General features: G+C 50.6%; 28 non-coding genes across 28 annotated transcripts; all 28 read left to right on the top strand.

The window, feature by feature from the left end:
- Nucleotides 1-356: 356 nt before the first annotated feature.
- Nucleotides 357-428, top strand: Trnah-gug (transfer RNA histidin (anticodon GUG)). Its single transcript has one exon. It is a non-coding gene; the product is annotated as a tRNA-His (tRNA).
- Nucleotides 429-1,018: 590 nt separating this feature from the next.
- Trnal-uag (transfer RNA leucine (anticodon UAG)) lies at nt 1,019-1,100 on the top strand. The gene has a single exon. It is a non-coding gene; the product is annotated as a tRNA-Leu (tRNA).
- Nucleotides 1,101-1,544: 444 nt separating this feature from the next.
- Nucleotides 1,545-1,616, top strand: Trnae-cuc (transfer RNA glutamic acid (anticodon CUC)). The gene has a single exon. It is a non-coding gene; the product is annotated as a tRNA-Glu (tRNA).
- Nucleotides 1,617-1,990: 374 nt separating this feature from the next.
- Trnah-gug (transfer RNA histidin (anticodon GUG)) lies at nt 1,991-2,062 on the top strand. Its single transcript has one exon. It is a non-coding gene; the product is annotated as a tRNA-His (tRNA).
- Nucleotides 2,063-2,652: 590 nt separating this feature from the next.
- On the top strand, nt 2,653-2,734 carry Trnal-uag (transfer RNA leucine (anticodon UAG)). Its single transcript has one exon. It is a non-coding gene; the product is annotated as a tRNA-Leu (tRNA).
- A 444-nt stretch (nt 2,735-3,178) lies between these two features.
- Nucleotides 3,179-3,250, top strand: Trnae-cuc (transfer RNA glutamic acid (anticodon CUC)). Its single transcript has one exon. It is a non-coding gene; the product is annotated as a tRNA-Glu (tRNA).
- Nucleotides 3,251-3,624: 374 nt separating this feature from the next.
- Trnah-gug (transfer RNA histidin (anticodon GUG)) lies at nt 3,625-3,696 on the top strand. The gene has a single exon. It is a non-coding gene; the product is annotated as a tRNA-His (tRNA).
- A 590-nt stretch (nt 3,697-4,286) lies between these two features.
- Nucleotides 4,287-4,368, top strand: Trnal-uag (transfer RNA leucine (anticodon UAG)). The gene has a single exon. It is a non-coding gene; the product is annotated as a tRNA-Leu (tRNA).
- A 444-nt stretch (nt 4,369-4,812) lies between these two features.
- Nucleotides 4,813-4,884, top strand: Trnae-cuc (transfer RNA glutamic acid (anticodon CUC)). Its single transcript has one exon. It is a non-coding gene; the product is annotated as a tRNA-Glu (tRNA).
- Nucleotides 4,885-5,258: 374 nt separating this feature from the next.
- On the top strand, nt 5,259-5,330 carry Trnah-gug (transfer RNA histidin (anticodon GUG)). Its single transcript has one exon. It is a non-coding gene; the product is annotated as a tRNA-His (tRNA).
- Nucleotides 5,331-5,920: 590 nt separating this feature from the next.
- On the top strand, nt 5,921-6,002 carry Trnal-uag (transfer RNA leucine (anticodon UAG)). The gene has a single exon. It is a non-coding gene; the product is annotated as a tRNA-Leu (tRNA).
- A 444-nt stretch (nt 6,003-6,446) lies between these two features.
- On the top strand, nt 6,447-6,518 carry Trnae-cuc (transfer RNA glutamic acid (anticodon CUC)). Its single transcript has one exon. It is a non-coding gene; the product is annotated as a tRNA-Glu (tRNA).
- A 374-nt stretch (nt 6,519-6,892) lies between these two features.
- Nucleotides 6,893-6,964, top strand: Trnah-gug (transfer RNA histidin (anticodon GUG)). The gene has a single exon. It is a non-coding gene; the product is annotated as a tRNA-His (tRNA).
- A 592-nt stretch (nt 6,965-7,556) lies between these two features.
- Trnal-uag (transfer RNA leucine (anticodon UAG)) lies at nt 7,557-7,638 on the top strand. The gene has a single exon. It is a non-coding gene; the product is annotated as a tRNA-Leu (tRNA).
- Nucleotides 7,639-8,082: 444 nt separating this feature from the next.
- On the top strand, nt 8,083-8,154 carry Trnae-cuc (transfer RNA glutamic acid (anticodon CUC)). Its single transcript has one exon. It is a non-coding gene; the product is annotated as a tRNA-Glu (tRNA).
- A 374-nt stretch (nt 8,155-8,528) lies between these two features.
- Nucleotides 8,529-8,600, top strand: Trnah-gug (transfer RNA histidin (anticodon GUG)). The gene has a single exon. It is a non-coding gene; the product is annotated as a tRNA-His (tRNA).
- Nucleotides 8,601-9,190: 590 nt separating this feature from the next.
- On the top strand, nt 9,191-9,272 carry Trnal-uag (transfer RNA leucine (anticodon UAG)). Its single transcript has one exon. It is a non-coding gene; the product is annotated as a tRNA-Leu (tRNA).
- A 444-nt stretch (nt 9,273-9,716) lies between these two features.
- Trnae-cuc (transfer RNA glutamic acid (anticodon CUC)) lies at nt 9,717-9,788 on the top strand. The gene has a single exon. It is a non-coding gene; the product is annotated as a tRNA-Glu (tRNA).
- Nucleotides 9,789-10,162: 374 nt separating this feature from the next.
- On the top strand, nt 10,163-10,234 carry Trnah-gug (transfer RNA histidin (anticodon GUG)). The gene has a single exon. It is a non-coding gene; the product is annotated as a tRNA-His (tRNA).
- Nucleotides 10,235-10,826: 592 nt separating this feature from the next.
- Nucleotides 10,827-10,908, top strand: Trnal-uag (transfer RNA leucine (anticodon UAG)). The gene has a single exon. It is a non-coding gene; the product is annotated as a tRNA-Leu (tRNA).
- A 444-nt stretch (nt 10,909-11,352) lies between these two features.
- Nucleotides 11,353-11,424, top strand: Trnae-cuc (transfer RNA glutamic acid (anticodon CUC)). The gene has a single exon. It is a non-coding gene; the product is annotated as a tRNA-Glu (tRNA).
- Nucleotides 11,425-18,113: 6,689 nt separating this feature from the next.
- Nucleotides 18,114-18,185, top strand: Trnah-gug (transfer RNA histidin (anticodon GUG)). Its single transcript has one exon. It is a non-coding gene; the product is annotated as a tRNA-His (tRNA).
- Nucleotides 18,186-18,775: 590 nt separating this feature from the next.
- On the top strand, nt 18,776-18,857 carry Trnal-uag (transfer RNA leucine (anticodon UAG)). The gene has a single exon. It is a non-coding gene; the product is annotated as a tRNA-Leu (tRNA).
- A 444-nt stretch (nt 18,858-19,301) lies between these two features.
- On the top strand, nt 19,302-19,373 carry Trnae-cuc (transfer RNA glutamic acid (anticodon CUC)). The gene has a single exon. It is a non-coding gene; the product is annotated as a tRNA-Glu (tRNA).
- Nucleotides 19,374-19,747: 374 nt separating this feature from the next.
- Trnah-gug (transfer RNA histidin (anticodon GUG)) lies at nt 19,748-19,819 on the top strand. Its single transcript has one exon. It is a non-coding gene; the product is annotated as a tRNA-His (tRNA).
- Nucleotides 19,820-20,409: 590 nt separating this feature from the next.
- Nucleotides 20,410-20,491, top strand: Trnal-uag (transfer RNA leucine (anticodon UAG)). Its single transcript has one exon. It is a non-coding gene; the product is annotated as a tRNA-Leu (tRNA).
- A 444-nt stretch (nt 20,492-20,935) lies between these two features.
- Nucleotides 20,936-21,007, top strand: Trnae-cuc (transfer RNA glutamic acid (anticodon CUC)). Its single transcript has one exon. It is a non-coding gene; the product is annotated as a tRNA-Glu (tRNA).
- A 374-nt stretch (nt 21,008-21,381) lies between these two features.
- On the top strand, nt 21,382-21,453 carry Trnah-gug (transfer RNA histidin (anticodon GUG)). Its single transcript has one exon. It is a non-coding gene; the product is annotated as a tRNA-His (tRNA).
- The last annotated feature ends 216 nt before the right edge of the window (nt 21,454-21,669 follow it).

The following is a 21,669-nucleotide window of genomic DNA, read 5'->3' on the forward strand; positions in this document are numbered from 1 at the left end:
CCTCTTATGCGACTTGTCCCGACTTTGCTCGACTGACGCTACGCTGACGCGTGCACAAAGCTGCGTTAAGTATGATTCGCGGCTACACCTGACGGCGAGAGAGATGCGGCGTCTATTCACTTGTTATCGAGCCACATACCCATAGTCAAGAGGCTTGGAGGACTGCAAGACACTGCCAGGGAGGTGAATGTAGCTAACCACTCTAGTTAGTGTCCTGACAGCGCAGGCACGTTCATTTACTCGTATACACGTGATGGAGACCGTGTCTGACACTGCTGTGGCGTCCACCTTGGCCTAGGCTTTGCTGTGTATCGCCACTTGCACTCCAGCCAGCTGCCTCCGTGGGCGCGTGCGTGGCCGTGATCGTCTAGTGGTTAGGACATTGCGTTGTGGCCGCAATAACCCAGGTTCGAATCCTGGTCACGGCAATTTTGAAAGTTTTGCCTTGCTACCGTTGCAGTGACGATAGTGCACGAGTACTCGAAATCACAGTGCTTTCTTGATTTTTCACTCGTGTTCCGCAGTCCGCAGTTTGTACTACCACTTCATCGCCAACACGTAATGCCGGCGGCCGTGAGGCGCAGACGTCCGCTGCTCTCTGTAGTCGAAAAGGGCAGTTGTTTGAGGTGCGACGGATTGGATGAACAGCGGAGCAGGAAGCTGTGGCGTGCACCGTTTCTACAAATGCTAGGAACACTGGGGCCGAAGGTAGCGCAGGTAGCGTGGCCGAGCGATCTAAGGCGCTTGTTTTAGGCACCAGTCTCTTCGGACGCGTGCGTTCGAAACCTGGTCACGGCACGAAAACGTCTCTTGATGCTGTCGCCTTAACTACGACAGCTTCAGACAAGTGGCGCCGCTACCACACGGCGGGCACGGCATTTTCTTGTTGTGGATGGCCTAAAGAGACGCTTCCAATGGGAGAGCAGAGGAAATACATGTTACAGCGATTGCCGAGATATTTCCATTTCGAAGTGATCTTTGTAGTACAAAGGAAACGTATTGTCGTCGGCGCTATAACGGTAACGTGGCCGAGCGGTCTAAGGCGCTGGTTTTAGGCACCAGTCTCTTCGGAGGCGTGGGTTCGAATCCCACCGTTGCCAATTTTGACGTCTCATTTTTGTGCCGTTGCTGTGTGTTGTCGTGGGCTAGGACGCAGCTCCTGTGTCGCGCGTGTTGTGTAGGTAGAGTGGCCGAGCGGTCTAAGGCGCTGGTTTTAGGCACCAGTCACTTCGGAGGCGTGGGTTCCAACCCCACAGCTGCTAAACGTGTAATGTTTCCTGCGTCGAAGACAGCTGCACCCATTGCCCGCAAAGGAAACAGCACAACAAGGCGTGAGCGTCTGCTTCGTGAATTGTCGTAGAACAGTACGTGGAGCAACGACAGGATTTGTAGGCGCCTTTTGCTCTCGTCACTGCTGGCGTTCGTCTCCATGAAATGCGTCCAGAGGATGCCGTTCTATAACGTGAAAGAGTGTATTTCTTACAGTTGTCGTCAGTTAATCGTGGCTGGTTGCTGCGTTCGCAGGAAGAGCACTGGCGTCGTAATCCGGTGTAGTCTAGTGGCTAGGATACCTGGCTCTCACCCAGGAGGCCCGGGTTCGATTCCCGGTACCGGAAACGTGAGTTTTTGTTGCTCCTCTTATGCGACTTGTCCCGACTTTGCTCGACTGACGCTACGCTGACGCGTGCACAAAGCTGCGTTAAGTATGATTCGCGGCTACACCTGACGGCGAGAGAGATGCGGCGTCTATTCACTTGTTATCGAGCCACATACCCATAGTCAAGAGGCTTGGAGGACTGCAAGACACTGCCAGGGAGGTGAATGTAGCTAACCACTCTAGTTAGTGTCCTGACAGCGCAGGCACGTTCATTTACTCGTATACACGTGATGGAGACCGTGTCTGACACTGCTGTGGCGTCCACCTTGGCCTAGGCTTTGCTGTGTATCGCCACTTGCACTCCAGCCAGCTGCCTCCGTGGGCGCGTGCGTGGCCGTGATCGTCTAGTGGTTAGGACATTGCGTTGTGGCCGCAATAACCCAGGTTCGAATCCTGGTCACGGCAATTTTGAAAGTTTTGCCTTGCTACCGTTGCAGTGACGATAGTGCACGAGTACTCGAAATCACAGTGCTTTCTTGATTTTTCACTCGTGTTCCGCAGTCCGCAGTTTGTACTACCACTTCATCGCCAACACGTAATGCCGGCGGCCGTGAGGCGCAGACGTCCGCTGCTCTCTGTAGTCGAAAAGGGCAGTTGTTTGAGGTGCGACGGATTGGATGAACAGCGGAGCAGGAAGCTGTGGCGTGCACCGTTTCTACAAATGCTAGGAACACTGGGGCCGAAGGTAGCGCAGGTAGCGTGGCCGAGCGATCTAAGGCGCTTGTTTTAGGCACCAGTCTCTTCGGACGCGTGCGTTCGAAACCTGGTCACGGCACGAAAACGTCTCTTGATGCTGTCGCCTTAACTACGACAGCTTCAGACAAGTGGCGCCGCTACCACACGGCGGGCACGGCATTTTCTTGTTGTGGATGGCCTAAAGAGACGCTTCCAATGGGAGAGCAGAGGAAATACATGTTACAGCGATTGCCGAGATATTTCCATTTCGAAGTGATCTTTGTAGTACAAAGGAAACGTATTGTCGTCGGCGCTATAACGGTAACGTGGCCGAGCGGTCTAAGGCGCTGGTTTTAGGCACCAGTCTCTTCGGAGGCGTGGGTTCGAATCCCACCGTTGCCAATTTTGACGTCTCATTTTTGTGCCGTTGCTGTGTGTTGTCGTGGGCTAGGACGCAGCTCCTGTGTCGCGCGTGTTGTGTAGGTAGAGTGGCCGAGCGGTCTAAGGCGCTGGTTTTAGGCACCAGTCACTTCGGAGGCGTGGGTTCCAACCCCACAGCTGCTAAACGTGTAATGTTTCCTGCGTCGAAGACAGCTGCACCCATTGCCCGCAAAGGAAACAGCACAACAAGGCGTGAGCGTCTGCTTCGTGAATTGTCGTAGAACAGTACGTGGAGCAACGATAGGATTTGTAGGCGCCTTTTGCTCTCGTCACTGCTGGCGTTCGTCTCCATGAAATGCGTCCAGAGGATGCCGTTCTATAACGTGAAAGAGTGTATTTCTTACAGTTGTCGTCAGTTAATCGTGGCTGGTTGCTGCGTTCGCAGGAAGAGCACTGGCGTCGTAATCCGGTGTAGTCTAGTGGCTAGGATACCTGGCTCTCACCCAGGAGGCCCGGGTTCGATTCCCGGTACCGGAAACGTGAGTTTTTGTTGCTCCTCTTATGCGACTTGTCCCGACTTTGCTCGACTGACGCTACGCTGACGCGTGCACAAAGCTGCGTTAAGTATGATTCGCGGCTACACCTGACGGCGAGAGAGATGCGGCGTCTATTCACTTGTTATCGAGCCACATACCCATAGTCAAGAGGCTTGGAGGACTGCAAGACACTGCCAGGGAGGTGAATGTAGCTAACCACTCTAGTTACTGTCCTGACAGCGCAGGCACGTTCATTTACTCGTATACACGTGATGGAGACCGTGTCTGACACTGCTGTGGCGTCCACCTTGGCCTAGGCTTTGCTGTGTATCGCCACTTGCACTCCAGCCAGCTGCCTGCGTGGGCGCGTGCGTGGCCGTGATCGTCTAGTGGTTAGGACATTGCGTTGTGGCCGCAATAACCCAGGTTCGAATCCTGGTCACGGCAATTTTGAAAGTTTTGCCTTGCTACCGTTGCAGTGACGATAGTGCACGAGTACTCGAAATCACAGTGCTTTCTTGATTTTTCACTCGTGTTCCGCAGTCCGCAGTTTGTACTACCACTTCATCGCCAACACGTAATGCCGGCGGCCGTGAGGCGCAGACGTCCGCTGCTCTCTGTAGTCGAAAAGGGCAGTTGTTTGAGGTGCGACGGATTGGATGAACAGCGGAGCAGGAAGCTGTGGCGTGCACCGTTTCTACAAATGCTAGGAACACTGGGGCCGAAGGTAGCGCAGGTAGCGTGGCCGAGCGATCTAAGGCGCTTGTTTTAGGCACCAGTCTCTTCGGACGCGTGCGTTCGAAACCTGGTCACGGCACGAAAACGTCTCTTGATGCTGTCGCCTTAACTACGACAGCTTCAGACAAGTGGCGCCGCTACCACACGGCGGGCACGGCATTTTCTTGTTGTGGATGGCCTAAAGAGACGCTTCCAATGGGAGAGCAGAGGAAATACATGTTACAGCGATTGCCGAGATATTTCCATTTCGAAGTGATCTTTGTAGTACAAAGGAAACGTATTGTCGTCGGCGCTATAACGGTAACGTGGCCGAGCGGTCTAAGGCGCTGGTTTTAGGCACCAGTCTCTTCGGAGGCGTGGGTTCGAATCCCACCGTTGCCAATTTTGACGTCTCATTTTTGTGCCGTTGCTGTGTGTTGTCGTGGGCTAGGACGCAGCTCCTGTGTCGCGCGTGTTGTGTAGGTAGAGTGGCCGAGCGGTCTAAGGCGCTGGTTTTAGGCACCAGTCACTTCGGAGGCGTGGGTTCCAACCCCACAGCTGCTAAACGTGTAATGTTTCCTGCGTCGAAGACAGCTGCACCCATTGCCCGCAAAGGAAACAGCACAACAAGGCGTGAGCGTCTGCTTCGTGAATTGTCGTAGAACAGTACGTGGAGCAACGACAGGATTTGTAGGCGCCTTTTGCTCTCGTCACTGCTGGCGTTCGTCTCCATGAAATGCGTCCAGAGGATGCCGTTCTATAACGTGAAAGAGTGTATTTCTTACAGTTGTCGTCAGTTAATCGTGGCTGGTTGCTGCGTTCGCAGGAAGAGCACTGGCGTCGTAATCCGGTGTAGTCTAGTGGCTAGGATACCTGGCTCTCACCCAGGAGGCCCGGGTTCGATTCCCGGTACCGGAAACGTGAGTTTTTGTTGCTCCTCTTATGCGACTTGTCCCGACTTTGCTCGACTGACGCTACGCTGACGCGTGCACAAAGCTGCGTTAAGTATGATTCGCGGCTACACCTGACGGCGAGAGAGATGCGGCGTCTATTCACTTGTTATCGAGCCACATACCCATAGTCAAGAGGCTTGGAGGACTGCAAGACACTGCCAGGGAGGTGAATGTAGCTAACCACTCTAGTTACTGTCCTGACAGCGCAGGCACGTTCATTTACTCGTATACACGTGATGGAGACCGTGTCTGACACTGCTGTGGCGTCCACCTTGGCCTAGGCTTTGCTGTGTATCGCCACTTGCACTCCAGCCAGCTGCCTCCGTGGGCGCGTGCGTGGCCGTGATCGTCTAGTGGTTAGGACATTGCGTTGTGGCCGCAATAACCCAGGTTCGAATCCTGGTCACGGCAATTTTGAAAGTTTTGCCTTGCTACCGTTGCAGTGACGATAGTGCACGAGTACTCGAAATCACAGTGCTTTCTTGATTTTTCACTCGTGTTCCGCAGTCCGCAGTTTGTACTACCACTTCATCGCCAACACGTAATGCCGGCGGCCGTGAGGCGCAGACGTCCGCTGCTCTCTGTAGTCGAAAAGGGCAGTTGTTTGAGGTGCGACGGATTGGATGAACAGCGGAGCAGGAAGCTGTGGCGTGCACCGTTTCTACAAATGCTAGGAACACTGGGGCCGAAGGTAGCGCAGGTAGCGTGGCCGAGCGATCTAAGGCGCTTGTTTTAGGCACCAGTCTCTTCGGACGCGTGCGTTCGAAACCTGGTCACGGCACGAAAACGTCTCTTGATGCTGTCGCCTTAACTACGACAGCTTCAGACAAGTGGCGCCGCTACCACACGGCGGGCACGGCATTTTCTTGTTGTGGATGGCCTAAAGAGACGCTTCCAATGGGAGAGCAGAGGAAATACATGTTACAGCGATTGCCGAGATATTTCCATTTCGAAGTGATCTTTGTAGTACAAAGGAAACGTATTGTCGTCGGCGCTATAACGGTAACGTGGCCGAGCGGTCTAAGGCGCTGGTTTTAGGCACCAGTCTCTTCGGAGGCGTGGGTTCGAATCCCACCGTTGCCAATTTTGACGTCTCATTTTTGTGCCGTTGCTGTGTGTTGTCGTGGGCTAGGACGCAGCTCCTGTGTCGCGCGTGTTGTGTAGGTAGAGTGGCCGAGCGGTCTAAGGCGCTGGTTTTAGGCACCAGTCACTTCGGAGGCGTGGGTTCCAACCCCACAGCTGCTAAACGTGTAATGTTTCCTGCGTCGAAGACAGCTGCACCCATTGCCCGCAAAGGAAACAGCACAACAAGGCGTGAGCGTCTGCTTCGTGAATTGTCGTAGAACAGTACGTGGAGCAACGACAGGATTTGTAGGCGCCTTTTGCTCTCGTCACTGCTGGCGTTCGTCTCCATGAAATGCGTCCAGAGGATGCCGTTCTATAACGTGAAAGAGTGTATTTCTTACAGTTGTCGTCAGTTAATCGTGGCTGGTTGCTGCGTTCGCAGGAAGAGCACTGGCGTCGTAATCCGGTGTAGTCTAGTGGCTAGGATACCTGGCTCTCACCCAGGAGGCCCGGGTTCGATTCCCGGTACCGGAAACGTGAGTTTTTGTTGCTCCTCTTATGCGACTTGTCCCGACTTTGCTCGACTGACGCTACGCTGACGCGTGCACAAAGCTGCGTTAAGTATGATTCGCGGCTACACCTGACGGCGAGAGAGATGCGGCGTCTATTCACTTGTTATCGAGCCACATACCCATAGTCAAGAGGCTTGGAGGACTGCAAGACACTGCCAGGGAGGTGAATGTAGCTAACCACTCTAGTTAGTGTCCTGACAGCGCAGGCACGTTCATTTACTCGTATACACGTGATGGAGACCGTGTCTGACACTGCTGTGGCGTCCACCTTGGCCTAGGCTTTGCTGTGTATCGCCACTTGCACTCCAGCCAGCTGCCTCCGTGGGCGCGTGCGTGGCCGTGATCGTCTAGTGGTTAGGACATTGCGTTGTGGCCGCAATAACCCAGGTTCGAATCCTGGTCACGGCAATTTTGAAAGTTTTGCCTTGCTACCGTTGCAGTGACGATAGTGCACGAGTACTCGAAATCACAGTGCTTTCTTGATTTTTCACTCGTGTTCCGCAGTCCGCAGTTTGTACTACCACTTCATCGCCAACACGTAATGCCGGCGGCCGTGAGGCGCAGACGTCCGCTGCTCTCTGTAGTCGAAAAGGGCAGTTGTTTGAGGTGCGACGGATTGGATGAACAGCGGAGCAGGAAGCTGTGGCGTGCACCGTTTCTACAAATGCTAGGAACACTGGGGCCGAAGGTAGCGCAGGTAGCGTGGCCGAGCGATCTAAGGCGCTTGTTTTAGGCACCAGTCTCTTCGGACGCGTGCGTTCGAAACCTGGTCACGGCACGAAAACGTCTCTTTTGATGCTGTCGCCTTAACTACGACAGCTTCAGACAAGTGGCGCCGCTACCACACGGCGGGCACGGCATTTTCTTGTTGTGGATGGCCTAAAGAGACGCTTCCAATGGGAGAGCAGAGGAAATACATGTTACAGCGATTGCCGAGATATTTCCATTTCGAAGTGATCTTTGTAGTACAAAGGAAACGTATTGTCGTCGGCGCTATAACGGTAACGTGGCCGAGCGGTCTAAGGCGCTGGTTTTAGGCACCAGTCTCTTCGGAGGCGTGGGTTCGAATCCCACCGTTGCCAATTTTGACGTCTCATTTTTGTGCCGTTGCTGTGTGTTGTCGTGGGCTAGGACGCAGCTCCTGTGTCGCGCGTGTTGTGTAGGTAGAGTGGCCGAGCGGTCTAAGGCGCTGGTTTTAGGCACCAGTCACTTCGGAGGCGTGGGTTCCAACCCCACAGCTGCTAAACGTGTAATGTTTCCTGCGTCGAAGACAGCTGCACCCATTGCCCGCAAAGGAAACAGCACAACAAGGCGTGAGCGTCTGCTTCGTGAATTGTCGTAGAACAGTACGTGGAGCAACGACAGGATTTGTAGGCGCCTTTTGCTCTCGTCACTGCTGGCGTTCGTCTCCATGAAATGCGTCCAGAGGATGCCGTTCTATAACGTGAAAGAGTGTATTTCTTACAGTTGTCGTCAGTTAATCGTGGCTGGTCGCTGCGTTCGCAGGAAGAGCACTGGCGTCGTAATCCGGTGTAGTCTAGTGGCTAGGATACCTGGCTCTCACCCAGGAGGCCCGGGTTCGATTCCCGGTACCGGAAACGTGAGTTTTTGTTGCTCCTCTTATGCGACTTGTCCCGACTTTGCTCGACTGACGCTACGCTGACGCGTGCACAAAGCTGCGTTAAGTATGATTCGCGGCTACACCTGACGGCGAGAGAGATGCGGCGTCTATTCACTTGTTATCGAGCCACATACCCATAGTCAAGAGGCTTGGAGGACTGCAAGACACTGCCAGGGAGGTGAATGTAGCTAACCACTCTAGTTACTGTCCTGACAGCGCAGGCACGTTCATTTACTCGTATACACGTGATGGAGACCGTGTCTGACACTGCTGTGGCGTCCACCTTGGCCTAGGCTTTGCTGTGTATCGCCACTTGCACTCCAGCCAGCTGCCTCCGTGGGCGCGTGCGTGGCCGTGATCGTCTAGTGGTTAGGACATTGCGTTGTGGCCGCAATAACCCAGGTTCGAATCCTGGTCACGGCAATTTTGAAAGTTTTGCCTTGCTACCGTTGCAGTGACGATAGTGCACGAGTACTCGAAATCACAGTGCTTTCTTGATTTTTCACTCGTGTTCCGCAGTCCGCAGTTTGTACTACCACTTCATCGCCAACACGTAATGCCGGCGGCCGTGAGGCGCAGACGTCCGCTGCTCTCTGTAGTCGAAAAGGGCAGTTGTTTGAGGTGCGACGGATTGGATGAACAGCGGAGCAGGAAGCTGTGGCGTGCACCGTTTCTACAAATGCTAGGAACACTGGGGCCGAAGGTAGCGCAGGTAGCGTGGCCGAGCGATCTAAGGCGCTTGTTTTAGGCACCAGTCTCTTCGGACGCGTGCGTTCGAAACCTGGTCACGGCACGAAAACGTCTCTTGATGCTGTCGCCTTAACTACGACAGCTTCAGACAAGTGGCGCCGCTACCACACGGCGGGCACGGCATTTTCTTGTTGTGGATGGCCTAAAGAGACGCTTCCAATGGGAGAGCAGAGGAAATACATGTTACAGCGATTGCCGAGATATTTCCATTTCGAAGTGATCTTTGTAGTACAAAGGAAACGTATTGTCGTCGGCGCTATAACGGTAACGTGGCCGAGCGGTCTAAGGCGCTGGTTTTAGGCACCAGTCTCTTCGGAGGCGTGGGTTCGAATCCCACCGTTGCCAATTTTGACGTCTCATTTTTGTGCCGTTGCTGTGTGTTGTCGTGGGCTAGGACGCAGCTCCTGTGTCGCGCGTGTTGTGTAGGTAGAGTGGCCGAGCGGTCTAAGGCGCTGGTTTTAGGCACCAGTCACTTCGGAGGCGTGGGTTCCAACCCCACAGCTGCTAAACGTGTAATGTTTCCTGCGTCGAAGACAGCTGCACCCATTGCCCGCAAAGGAAACAGCACAACAAGGCGTGAGCGTCTGCTTCGTGAATTGTCGTAGAACAGTACGTGGAGCAACGACAGGATTTGTAGGCGCCTTTTGCTCTCGTCACTGCTGGCGTTCGTCTCCATGAAATGCGTCCAGAGGATGCCGTTCTATAACGTGAAAGAGTGTATTTCTTACAGTTGTCGTCAGTTAATCGTGGCTGGTTGCTGCGTTCGCAGGAAGAGCACTGGCGTCGTAATCCGGTGTAGTCTAGTGGCTAGGATACCTGGCTCTCACCCAGGAGGCCCGGGTTCGATTCCCGGTACCGGAAACGTGAGTTTTTGTTGCTCCTCTTATGCGACTTGTCCCGACTTTGCTCGACTGACGCTACGCTGACGCGTGCACAAAGCTGCGTTAAGTATGATTCGCGGCTACACCTGACGGCGAGAGAGATGCGGCGTCTATTCACTTGTTATCGAGCCACATACCCATAGTCAAGAGGCTTGGAGGACTGCAAGACACTGCCAGGGAGGTGAATGTAGCTAACCACTCTAGTTAGTGTCCTGACAGCGCAGGCACGTTCATTTACTCGTATACACGTGATGGAGACCGTGTCTGACACTGCTGTGGCGTCCACCTTGGCCTAGGCTTTGCTGTGTATCGCCACTTGCACTCCAGCCAGCTGCCTCCGTGGGCGCGTGCGTGGCCGTGATCGTCTAGTGGTTAGGACATTGCGTTGTGGCCGCAATAACCCAGGTTCGAATCCTGGTCACGGCAATTTTGAAAGTTTTGCCTTGCTACCGTTGCAGTGACGATAGTGCACGAGTACTCGAAATCACAGTGCTTTCTTGATTTTTCACTCGTGTTCCGCAGTCCGCAGTTTGTACTACCACTTCATCGCCAACACGTAATGCCGGCGGCCGTGAGGCGCAGACGTCCGCTGCTCTCTGTAGTCGAAAAGGGCAGTTGTTTGAGGTGCGACGGATTGGATGAACAGCGGAGCAGGAAGCTGTGGCGTGCACCGTTTCTACAAATGCTAGGAACACTGGGGCCGAAGGTAGCGCAGGTAGCGTGGCCGAGCGATCTAAGGCGCTTGTTTTAGGCACCAGTCTCTTCGGACGCGTGCGTTCGAAACCTGGTCACGGCACGAAAACGTCTCTTTTGATGCTGTCGCCTTAACTACGACAGCTTCAGACAAGTGGCGCCGCTACCACACGGCGGGCACGGCATTTTCTTGTTGTGGATGGCCTAAAGAGACGCTTCCAATGGGAGAGCAGAGGAAATACATGTTACAGCGATTGCCGAGATATTTCCATTTCGAAGTGATCTTTGTAGTACAAAGGAAACGTATTGTCGTCGGCGCTATAACGGTAACGTGGCCGAGCGGTCTAAGGCGCTGGTTTTAGGCACCAGTCTCTTCGGAGGCGTGGGTTCGAATCCCACCGTTGCCAATTTTGACGTCTCATTTTTGTGCCGTTGCTGTGTGTTGTCGTGGGCTAGGACGCAGCTCCTGTGTCGCGCGTGTTGTGTAGGTAGAGTGGCCGAGCGGTCTAAGGCGCTGGTTTTAGGCACCAGTCACTTCGGAGGCGTGGGTTCCAACCCCACAGCTGCTAAACGTGTAATGTTTCCTGCGTCGAAGACAGCTGCACCCATTGCCCGCAAAGGAAACAGCACAACAAGGCGTGAGCGTCTGCTTCGTGAATTGTCGTAGAACAGTACGTGGAGCAACGACAGGATTTGTAGGCGCCTTTTGCTCTCGTCACTGCTGGCGTTCGTCTCCATGAAATGCGTCCAGAGGATGCCGTTCTATAACGTGAAAGAGTGTATTTCTTACAGTTGTCGTCAGTTAATCGTGGCTGGTTGCTGCGTTCGCAGGAAGAGCACTGGCGTCGTAATCCGGTGTAGTCTAGTGGCTAGGATACCTGGCTCTCACCCAGGAGGCCCGGGTTCGATTCCCGGTACCGGAAACGTGAGTTTTTGTTGCTCCTCTTATGCGACTTGTCCCGACTTTGCTCGACTGACGCTACGCTGACGCGTGCACAAAGCTGCGTTAAGTATGATTCGCGGCTACACCTGACGGCGAGAGAGATGCGGCGTCTATTCACTTGTTATCGAGCCACATACCCATAGTCAAGAGGCTTGGAGGACTGCAAGACACTGCCAGGGAGGTGAATGTAGCTAACCACTCTAGTTAGTGTCCTGACAGCGCAGGCACGTTCATTTACTCGTATACACGTGATGGAGACCGTGTCTGACACTGCTGTGGCGTCCACCTTGGCCTAGGCTTTGCTGTGTATCGCCACTTGCACTCCAGCCAGCAGCCTCCGTGGGCGAGTGCCCCTGGCTTTAGCCGTCGCCGCGGTCGGACGTGCTTGTTGTTTACTCCGCGTACGTTAGCGCTATCGCCGGTGTTTGGTGTTTACGTGAAGTTAGCTGTACATTTTCGCTGTTATTTTTTGAGTGGTGTCTCTGATAAGTGTTTTTATAGTGCTTTCGTCCGTTCCACGTTTCGTGCTTCGCCGCAATTTCGGTTGTTGCCGGAATTTCGTCGGAACCGACGACCATGTCTGACACCGTCAGGAAGAATACTTTAGTCTTCTCGTTCGAGAAAGGAACACGGCCGGTCCAACCCACTGCGCTGGAAATCCACGATTGGCTGACTGAGGTAATCGGTATTAATTCTGACTCTGTTCATACCACGCAATTAGATGCTGAAAAATACTGTGTTTTTGTTAAATTTCTGAACTCAGTGACAGTCGATAAGTTGCTTGCAAAATGGGGTAATTCCGTCGAATTTGTTCATCGAGACGGTTCAAAAAGTAATGTCTCTGTACGAAAAGCTGATATCATGTACACCAATGTCAGGATTTTGAATGTTCCAATTGAAATTGATAATCAGTTGATCAAGGACGCTCTATCTAAATATGGCGAAGTTAAATCTATCTATAACGAAAGATGGTCGAAGCTATACAAGATACAGTGTTTTAATGGCATTAGATCCGTTGAAATGGAGGTGAAAGCCAACATCCCGTCCCATATATCCGTTGCAGGCCATAAAGCACATGTTGTGTATTCTGGTCAGGAGCGCACGTGCAATATTTGCAATGAGACAGGTCATTTCCGACAAGATTGTCCGCGCCGTGTTTTTGTTCTTAGGAACAATCTAACACAGCGTCAAAAACTGACCCTCAGCGATGTCTTACCAAATAGCACTTCCCTTCTTTCGGTTAACGACAGTGGTGCATGTACTTCTGCAGTGCCCGCCATAACTACTACGGAGTTCCCTCCCCTGAGCGTCATTACATCACGCCCTTCTGTTCCCGATTGCGATCTCCAGAATAAGAAGCGACCGTTGGAAACGACCGATGACGGCTCGGACGGCGAGTCCGCCCGTAATTCGCCTTCCACCCGCAAGCAGAAGCAGTGTAATGCGGATGTGCTCGAGGAAACAAACAGTACATGTATTGACGTGACGACAGCCGCTGAGGCAACCCGGCCGCTGTCGGCGGCTGAACAGGTACAAACGGTCCACGGAGGGGACGCAGTAACGATTGTCGCGGAGACGGAAGAGGCGCACTCCGAAGCACAAGAGGTGACGGAGCGGAACCCAACTCAAGAACTTACAGACCCACAAACCGCCGACTCAGTCAGTGCTCTGGAGCTAGTGACGGAAGAACAAGGAAATGGCACTCGTAAAAAGGACGCTGTTGAGGCAGCTTCGGTCACAACGGTGGTAAAGATAGACAATCCGAATGACGGCGCGTTGAACCAAGATGTCCGAAGACGCCGACTCAAACCGCTACCTACTCTCAAAGCTTCCCGTAACCAAAGCAAACAACAACCAGCACAAGAGGAAGCGACGGCCAAGAACGTCTTGTATGAAATCATCACGGAAAGACCTAAGGAGGTACCTTCAAGTGACATTAGTGATGCAAAGCCCCTCGGTAAAACTAAAACCCGAGATGTTCGGAATCCTGCACCAAAATGAGGCTGTAAGATGAAAAAAAAAAAAAGGGATTTTGTTGAACCAGTTTCATTTCTAATTGTACTACTGTCTTAGTCATATTTCAGAGGAACCAGATGAAGTGTTTACCGAGCTTCAAATACTGACTATTCTTTTAGATGTTTGTTTAAGCGGAGTCGTTTCTCTCTTCTAGAAGCTGCACATCTCTTTTCTTTTTTTTTTTTTTTGTTATCTTTTTCATCACTTATTTACTTTTTATGCAAACTAAATGTCCCAGGCATATACAATTACGACTATCAATATTAACAGGATTACATCCGTGACTAAAGTTACAGCGCTCAAGGATTATTTATATGAGTCAGGGACGGACATTGCTTTCCTACAGGAAGTAGTGCTGACTAATCTTACAGTGCCTGGATATTTGGCGATTTTAAATGTCTCACTTGACACCAACGTCGGTACAGCAATTTTAGTCAGGGAGGGGATTCCTGTCTCGGATATCGAGAGGTTGGACTCCGGCAGAGCGATAGGTATAAAAGTCTTTGGTTCTACCCTTATCAATCTGTATGCCCCTTCTGGCACATCCAATAGAATGGAAAGAGCACAGTTCTATAAAGAAGAAATCATTTATTTATTACGGAAAAACCCAAAAGATCTTATAATAGGCGGTGATTTTAATTGTGTGATAAATAAGAAAGACCAGGTTCCGAATTTTAATAACTGCAGTGAACTGAAGCGTTTCGTCACTGTTTTACAGCTTAAAGATGCTTGGGAAATAATGTATCCCACTTTTGTGGCATTTACATTCCTAGGTCCTCACTCACGTAGCAGGATCGACAGACTCTACATATCGCAAAGTCTAGTTAGCTCCTTCATTAAAGCAGAGGCGATTCCAGTTTACTTTTCTGATCATAGCTCCGTGCTAGCTTCCATCAACCTTACTGCGCAACCCACTCGCCGTTTTAGAAGTTCATGGCACCTTAATACGTCACTGATGCAGGACGACGGATTAGAAGAAAGTTTGACAGAAGCGTGGGCATTGTGCCTCCGCTCTGCAGATAGACACGTCTCAGTACTAGACTGGTGGTGCAACAGGGCAAAGCCTAAACTGAGAAAAGTTCTCATCCAGTATAGTGTACAACGATCGAAAGACTTGAAAAATTCCATCGAATTTTATTATACCATGCTGCGAAATTTATATGAGCAGGCAAACACTTCCAACGTCCGTCTGGCAGATATCAAGCAAACTAAGGCCAAATTGCTCAGTCTTAAAAGACAGCAGATGGAGGGTCTGAAATTAAAATCCAAGGCTAAGACAGTCGTGGAGGATGAACATGCTTCCTTGTACCATCTACTGAAGCACGAAAGAAACAGGAGACGCACCTTCATTGATGGACTTCAGTCTGAAACTGGCGAGACACTCACGACTCAGAGAGACATCGTCAATGCAGTGCACAAATATTACGAAGACCTATACACTGCCAACCCGGTATGTGAAGAGTCCTTCGATGAGTTCCTTAGTTACATAGCTCCACAGGTCTCGGACGAGGAAAACGAAGACCTTCTCGTTGAATGTACTAACGAAGATATCCACAGAATCATCTGCAAATCTCCTCTGAGGAAATCGCCGGGACCGGATGGTTTGCCTGTTGAATTTTATAAACGATACTGGCCACTGATTGGTGACATGTTTACCCGAATGACGAACGAGGTGCTTCAGGGAAAGCATTTACCTGCTGTTTTTAAAGAGAGCACAATAGTACTAATCCCAAAAAATGCTGCAAAAAGAAACCTCAACAACTTTCGTCCTATCTCCCTGTTAAACTCTGATTATAAAATCATCGGCAGAATTTTAAACAACAGACTCTCTCAGTTGGCTAAAAAGATAGTAAGTCCATACCAGTCCTGTGTGCCTACCAAGAGCATTTTCAAAAGCATAGCTGAATATAGAGATATAATTGCCATCACTGCTGTGACCACCATAAAATGTGCTATCATGTTTATTGACTTCCAGAAAGCATTTGATCGTGTGGATCATAGATTCCTTAGTGCCACACTGAACAAAATAGGTTTTAATGAGCGAGTCGTAAGTGTGATCAGCAATGTTGCAACAGGCATCAGCGCTTGTATATCAGTTAACTGCCAGAGGACAAAGCAGATTCAGATCAGGCGCGGCGTTCCTCAAGGAAGCCCCCTCTCCATGTTCCTATTCGTGCTTTCATTAGAACCTTTCCTCCGCAGTGTTCATGCCACTCTAACTGGCATCACATTATCTGGTCACCGAACAGTCATAAACGCCTATGCCGATGATGTCGGAGTCGTCCTGCGAAATCCCGATGACATTTTGAAATTGGAAACGCTAATTAAAAAGTACTGTAGAGTCTCCGGAGCAGGTGTCAACGCAAACAAAAGCAAACTCCTAAACCTGCGGGGTTTTCAACATACCACCTTAGCCTGGGCCACAATGGTCACCCAATGCAAAGCACTAGGAATAACACTGACACCTTGTCCGTTAAAAATGGCAGCTATCAATTGGAGAAATACGTCGGGACAACTTCTTGGAACAACAAGAGAAAACCTCCACCGTAACTTGAACCAAGTTCAGAGGGTGATTTTCATTAACCACTGCATTCTCTCCAGGAGTTACTTTATAGCACAGATCTTCCCACTACCGAAAATGATTGGAAAAAAGATAATGTCTACCATTGCCAGCTATCTTTGGAGAGGGGATATATTCAGAGTCGACGCACAAACTGCGACCTTAGATCCCAGGAATGGAGGTTTGGGGTTAGTTGACATCAGAAATAAGGCGTCTGCGCTTTTTATAAAAAGGACCGCCACTATCCTTAGCGACCACGCTGATAGCATTACAACTAAATTATTTGAAGTTGTCAGGCCTGCCAGTTTACAGGCGCCGGTGAATGTGCAAAAAATAAATAACCGGCTCCAGTACGTTCGTGTATATTTTGTGGAATTCAGCTATCTCGGCGGTGTCATCATCAACTCACGACGGATCACGGCCCGCGATATTCTGTCCCATCGAAAGAAAATGGAGGGGAGAAACAAATTGGAAAGTAAATACCCACACACTGATTGGGACGCCATATGGAAAAATATTAATATGCGTGGTCTACCATCGGACGTCAAGTCAGCGTGGTATAAAACAGTGAATGAGACCGTAAGCACCAATGAAAGGTTACATGCAATCGGCGTCAGCGACACGAACCTATGTCTCAAATGTAAATTGATCGACACGTTAGTGCACAGATTCACGTGCGGTGGCAATCTACAACTCTGTAATTGGATTAGGGAACAACTGGCTTTTCTTACGAGATCTTCGGTGGAAAATTTTCCCCCTGTTACATTCCTCAGGCCTCAGACTTGCTATTTTCCAGCAGCAAAAAACAACTCGGTCCATTGGTTAATGGGACACTATGTGAATTACGTAATTAATCACCTGGGAAATGACAATTCCACTGATTTTTACATGTACTTAAAGTGTGCTTTTTATAACGCCCTGAAATATAAAGACCACAAGAAAAACTACGGCAATATGCTTAAAATTGTATTCGAGCGACTGGGCATTGGTTGACAAGCCAACGAGATAAACAAAAATCGTTTATTTAAGCGAAACGACGCTTAAACAAAAACAATTGGGGAGAAGTACACTTTTACAGTTTCATATTACAATCACTTATCTTCTGCTGGCAAAGAAGACTATTTTGTTTATTGCACAGAAGAAGCCGAAGCCGAAAGCCAGTATCGCAGGGTTAAAGATAAATTGTTTTCTTATACATTCATTTTATGACTGAGAAGGAAGTCTCATTTGTTTCCATGGAAGGGAACATACTTTTTTATTATTATTATTAATCTTAAGAAGGAAAGGAGGCTATGGAATTAGTGCCTTAACATAAAATTCCTTCTTCACATTCCATGAAGATTTTTCTTTTACAAAAAAAAAAATAACAAACAAACAAAAATAATAATAATAACAATAAAACAAAAAACTAAACAGAAATTAAAAAAAAATAATATACAGGTTCAGGGTCCACTACTTCCCACAACTTTATTATCTATTACAAAGAAGTATGCTAGGTTGCCGAGAAGCAGTGGATGAGGAAAAAAAAAAAAAAAAAAAAAAAAAAAAAAAAAAAAAAAAAAAAAAAGAGCACTAAAGCTATCACCTTCAATCTCTCTTGCCTCGGCATGACATAAATTTTTTGTTTCAAATGAAGCATCTTTTGGTTCAGGATTTCGAAGGCAAAACAGCATATATCTACGTATACACAAGTTGTAAAATTTCTTATTGAAAACTATGATAAAGACACGCCTCAGCAACAGGACTGGGTGGAGACATCGCGGCCAGGCCTCGAGATTTTGACCCCTGCCCGCTTTGCCTCCGCCTGCCTCATGCTGCCAAGTTCCTTACAAAAAAAAAAAAAAAAAAAAAAAAAAATCGGCTAGCGCGTTCGGCTGTTAACAAAAAAAAAAAAATGGTTAAGGCGTTGGACTGCTAATCCAATGTGCTCTGCACGCGTGGGAAAAAAAAAAAAAAAAAAAAAAAAAGATCAGTCGTTAGAGCGTCAGACTCTTAATCCCAGGGTCGTGGGTTCGAGCCACACGCTGGGCGGAACGGAATTTTGTTCCGCTGCAGAAAAAAAAAAAAAAAAAAAAAAAAAAAAAAAGTGCGTGGCCGTGATCGTCTAGTGGTTAGGACATTGCGTTGTGGCCGCAATAACCCAGGTTCGAATCCTGGTCACGGCAATTTTGAAAGTTTTGCCTTGCTACCGTTGCAGTGACGATAGTGCACGAGTACTCGAAATCACAGTGCTTTCTTGATTTTTCACTCGTGTTCCGCAGTCCGCAGTTTGTACTACCACTTCATCGCCAACACGTAATGCCGGCGGCCGTGAGGCGCAGACGTCCGCTGCTCTCTGTAGTCGAAAAGGGCAGTTGTTTGAGGTGCGACGGATTGGATGAACAGCGGAGCAGGAAGCTGTGGCGTGCACCGTTTCTACAAATGCTAGGAACACTGGGGCCGAAGGTAGCGCAGGTAGCGTGGCCGAGCGATCTAAGGCGCTTGTTTTAGGCACCAGTCTCTTCGGACGCGTGCGTTCGAAACCTGGTCACGGCACGAAAACGTCTCTTGATGCTGTCGCCTTAACTACGACAGCTTCAGACAAGTGGCGCCGCTACCACACGGCGGGCACGGCATTTTCTTGTTGTGGATGGCCTAAAGAGACGCTTCCAATGGGAGAGCAGAGGAAATACATGTTACAGCGATTGCCGAGATATTTCCATTTCGAAGTGATCTTTGTAGTACAAAGGAAACGTATTGTCGTCGGCGCTATAACGGTAACGTGGCCGAGCGGTCTAAGGCGCTGGTTTTAGGCACCAGTCTCTTCGGAGGCGTGGGTTCGAATCCCACCGTTGCCAATTTTGACGTCTCATTTTTGTGCCGTTGCTGTGTGTTGTCGTGGGCTAGGACGCAGCTCCTGTGTCGCGCGTGTTGTGTAGGTAGAGTGGCCGAGCGGTCTAAGGCGCTGGTTTTAGGCACCAGTCACTTCGGAGGCGTGGGTTCCAACCCCACAGCTGCTAAACGTGTAATGTTTCCTGCGTCGAAGACAGCTGCACCCATTGCCCGCAAAGGAAACAGCACAACAAGGCGTGAGCGTCTGCTTCGTGAATTGTCGTAGAACAGTACGTGGAGCAACGATAGGATTTGTAGGCGCCTTTTGCTCTCGTCACTGCTGGCGTTCGTCTCCATGAAATGCGTCCAGAGGATGCCGTTCTATAACGTGAAAGAGTGTATTTCTTACAGTTGTCGTCAGTTAATCGTGGCTGGTTGCTGCGTTCGCAGGAAGAGCACTGGCGTCGTAATCCGGTGTAGTCTAGTGGCTAGGATACCTGGCTCTCACCCAGGAGGCCCGGGTTCGATTCCCGGTACCGGAAACGTGAGTTTTTGTTGCTCCTCTTATGCGACTTGTCCCGACTTTGCTCGACTGACGCTACGCTGACGCGTGCACAAAGCTGCGTTAAGTATGATTCGCGGCTACACCTGACGGCGAGAGAGATGCGGCGTCTATTCACTTGTTATCGAGCCACATACCCATAGTCAAGAGGCTTGGAGGACTGCAAGACACTGCCAGGGAGGTGAATGTAGCTAACCACTCTAGTTAGTGTCCTGACAGCGCAGGCACGTTCATTTACTCGTATACACGTGATGGAGACCGTGTCTGACACTGCTGTGGCGTCCACCTTGGCCTAGGCTTTGCTGTGTATCGCCACTTGCACTCCAGCCAGCTGCCTCCGTGGGCGCGTGCGTGGCCGTGATCGTCTAGTGGTTAGGACATTGCGTTGTGGCCGCAATAACCCAGGTTCGAATCCTGGTCACGGCAATTTTGAAAGTTTTGCCTTGCTACCGTTGCAGTGACGATAGTGCACGAGTACTCGAAATCACAGTGCTTTCTTGATTTTTCACTCGTGTTCCGCAGTCCGCAGTTTGTACTACCACTTCATCGCCAACACGTAATGCCGGCGGCCGTGAGGCGCAGACGTCCGCTGCTCTCTGTAGTCGAAAAGGGCAGTTGTTTGAGGTGCGACGGATTGGATGAACAGCGGAGCAGGAAGCTGTGGCGTGCACCGTTTCTACAAATGCTAGGAACACTGGGGCCGAAGGTAGCGCAGGTAGCGTGGCCGAGCGATCTAAGGCGCTTGTTTTAGGCACCAGTCTCTTCGGACGCGTGCGTTCGAAACCTGGTCACGGCACGAAAACGTCTCTTGATGCTGTCGCCTTAACTACGACAGCTTCAGACAAGTGGCGCCGCTACCACACGGCGGGCACGGCATTTTCTTGTTGTGGATGGCCTAAAGAGACGCTTCCAATGGGAGAGCAGAGGAAATACATGTTACAGCGATTGCCGAGATATTTCCATTTCGAAGTGATCTTTGTAGTACAAAGGAAACGTATTGTCGTCGGCGCTATAACGGTAACGTGGCCGAGCGGTCTAAGGCGCTGGTTTTAGGCACCAGTCTCTTCGGAGGCGTGGGTTCGAATCCCACCGTTGCCAATTTTGACGTCTCATTTTTGTGCCGTTGCTGTGTGTTGTCGTGGGCTAGGACGCAGCTCCTGTGTCGCGCGTGTTGTGTAGGTAGAGTGGCCGAGCGGTCTAAGGCGCTGGTTTTAGGCACCAGTCACTTCGGAGGCGTGGGTTCCAACCCCACAGCTGCTAAACGTGTAATGTTTCCTGCGTCGAAGACAGCTGCACCCATTGCCCGCAAAGGAAACAGCACAACAAGGCGTGAGCGTCTGCTTCGTGAATTGTCGTAGAACAGTACGTGGAGCAACGACAGGATTTGTAGGCGCCTTTTGCTCTCGTCACTGCTGGCGTTCGTCTCCATGAAATGCGTCCAGAGGATGCCGTTCTATAACGTGAAAGAGTGTATTTCTTACAGTTGTCGTCAGTTAATCGTGGCTGGTTGCTGCGTTCGCAGGAAGAGCACTGGCGTCGTAATCCGGTGTAGTCTAGTGGCTAGGATACCTGGCTCTCACCCAGGAGGCCCGGGTTCGATTCCCGGTACCGGAAACGTGAGTTTTTGTTGCTCCTCTTATGCGACTTGTCCCGACTTTGCTCGACTGACGCTACGCTGACGCGTGCACAAAGCTGCGTTAAGTATGATTCGCGGCTACACCTGACGGCGAGAGAGATGCGGCGTCTATTCACTTGTTATCGAGCCACATACCCATAGTCAAGAGGCTTGGAGGACTGCAAGACACTGCCAGGGAGGTGAATGTAGCTAACCACTCTAGTTAGTGTCCTGACAGCGCAGGCACGTTCATTTACTCGTATACACGTGATGGAGACCGTGTCTGACACTGCTGTGGCGTCCACCTTGGCCTAGGCTTTGCTGTGTATCGCCACTTGCACTCCAGCCAGCTGCCTCCGTGGGCGCGTGCGTGGCCGTGATCGTCTAGTGGTTAGGACATTGCGTTGTGGCCGCAATAACCCAGGTTCGAATCCTGGTCACGGCAATTTTGAAAGTTTTGCCTTGCTACCGTTGCAGTGACGATAGTGCACGAGTACTCGAAATCACAGTGCTTTCTTGATTTTTCACTCGTGTTCCGCAGTCCGCAGTTTGTACTACCACTTCATCGCCAACACGTAATGCCGGCGGCCGTGAGGCGCAGACGTCCGCTGCTCTCTGTAGTCGAAAAGGGCAGTTGTTTGAGGTGCGACGGATTGGATGA

This window comes from Schistocerca gregaria, chromosome 3 (assembly GCF_023897955.1).
Source record: "Schistocerca gregaria isolate iqSchGreg1 chromosome 3, iqSchGreg1.2, whole genome shotgun sequence".
NCBI lineage: Eukaryota > Metazoa > Arthropoda > Insecta > Orthoptera > Acrididae > Schistocerca > Schistocerca gregaria.